The sequence below is a fragment of the Ceratosolen solmsi genome, unplaced genomic scaffold, assembly GCF_000503995.2.
Source record: "Ceratosolen solmsi marchali unplaced genomic scaffold, CerSol_1.0 scaffold29, whole genome shotgun sequence".
Lineage (NCBI taxonomy): Eukaryota > Metazoa > Arthropoda > Insecta > Hymenoptera > Agaonidae > Ceratosolen > Ceratosolen solmsi.
Window position 1 is genome coordinate 1,233,897 of NW_011948417.1, and position 1,958 is coordinate 1,235,854.

The following is a 1,958-nucleotide window of genomic DNA, read 5'->3' on the forward strand; positions in this document are numbered from 1 at the left end:
CTCCCACATGCTGACGGCTTTTCTCTCTCCTCGACTACATTCGATTTTTTATTTTTCCTTTATCGTCAGCTTCCTTTGAATCATTATTTACCGGCATTGCCTCGCCTTGATTTCCACTTTCTGCTTATCCGCCGAACTATTCCTGGAGCTCGGGCGTATTATACTCGTAACCCGTCTTCCTCGCTAAATCGCCGAGCAGAGTGACTGACACCATGTCCAGACGACATCCACAATGTCGATACCGATGCAGCATCCAAATTGCTATTTATTATTACGTTGTCGATCCTACGCCACGTTCGACTCGCCGCCGCTCGTTTATATTATTAATGCTTTATCCAGAATTAAGTGTATTTATAATTAATTCTTTATCTCACTTACAATTTCGCGATTTGTAAGGTCCCAAAGTAAAAGCTTTTCATTTATTAATTTTTTTTTATTTTTATTTTTTTTTTTTTCATTATTATTATTATTATTATTATTCGCAACGTCGTCAACACGTCAAAAAAAGTGCTGTTACGACGTGTAATGCGCATACGAATGTGGTTGTAGCACGAATACGCCATGATATATTATTCGAATAAGTATGGCATTTTACGCGATAATTTTCAAACGAGTACTCGACAATGCCATACGCGAGTACCAATCAGTGCGCAAGTTATTATTATTATTATTATTATTATTATTATTATTATTATTACGCCATCGCGAACCCCTCGTATCCATTGTGCACAGGAGCGGGCGAAGGGACCGAGGCAAAGCCGCTACATTCACGCGCTCGATGTCACATCCGCTCCATTCTTTCGCGGAGATCGCGAGAGACACTTTAGCGCACCGCAGAGGCTCCCATCTTCTCCTCCTGCTGCTGCTCCTCCTCCTCCTCCTCCTCCTCCTCCTCCTCCTTCTCCTCCTTCTCCTTATTCCCATTCTCATTCGCATTCTCACTTTTCATTTTGTTTTATTTAATCTTTAGATATATGTTTAGTATGATAAAGTTGAAGAAATTTTATTTTAAGAATGCATGGATATGCCTGGAAGTTGTTGCCCAATGGCTTGAGCGTACGGCGTCGGCGGTTCCCCCCGAGGATTTGCCCTCCCTGTCCCCTTCCAATTGCTCGTTGCCTCGGATCCGCTAATTGGGAGAGCCAAGTACGCGTTCGATTATTAAATCGCGACTCCAGTTTCGCGCTCGTAATATTTTTAGCTCGCTTTATTGGCCCCACTTGGTCCAATGTGTGGGCGCGCGTGCACTGTTTTTTGGCTGAATGGAGAGGGGCCAATTTGCTTACTTTAAGGCCTCTCCCTTCACCATTCCCCCATCCTTACCTTATACGTTATATATTTTCCTTTTTTTTCTTTCTTTTTTTCTTTCGTTCTTTCTTTCTTTCTTTCTTTCGTTCTTTCTTTCTTTCTTTCTTTCGTTCTTTCTTTCTTTTTCTTTCGTTCTTTCTTTTCGTTCTTTCTTTCTTTCCTTCCTTTTTTTCTCCTTTCTTTATCTCGTTGTATTTTACCTTTTTCTTCGTCACGGGGATTAAGTCTCTTGGATTCGCACGTGCTGAGTGTGCGTTACGCTCGTTTGCGAGTACTACTTTGCCTGGCTCTTTCGCCGCCCACTTCTAGGATGAGTTAAGTAATTGTTTCGGGGACAATATTTGCTTTCCTCGAGTGCCCTAATTACACACGCTGCCAAGTATAATTCCAGCCTCTCATACATAATATCTCTCGTTCGCTCGATTATTTTAACTCTGCACGCGTAATATCGCACAATCGAAATTAATGAATGTAATTTCTTTAATTGAACCTTATTAACCGTGAATATTTATTCCGCTATTTAATTGTTAATACTAGAGGAGGATAATAGAGATAACTTTTTCACTTACCATTACTAATGGATCCTAATAATGGCAAAATATAAGAATTTTAGTCATTTTGGTCAATTTAATTAGCCCTCTCCGATCCCA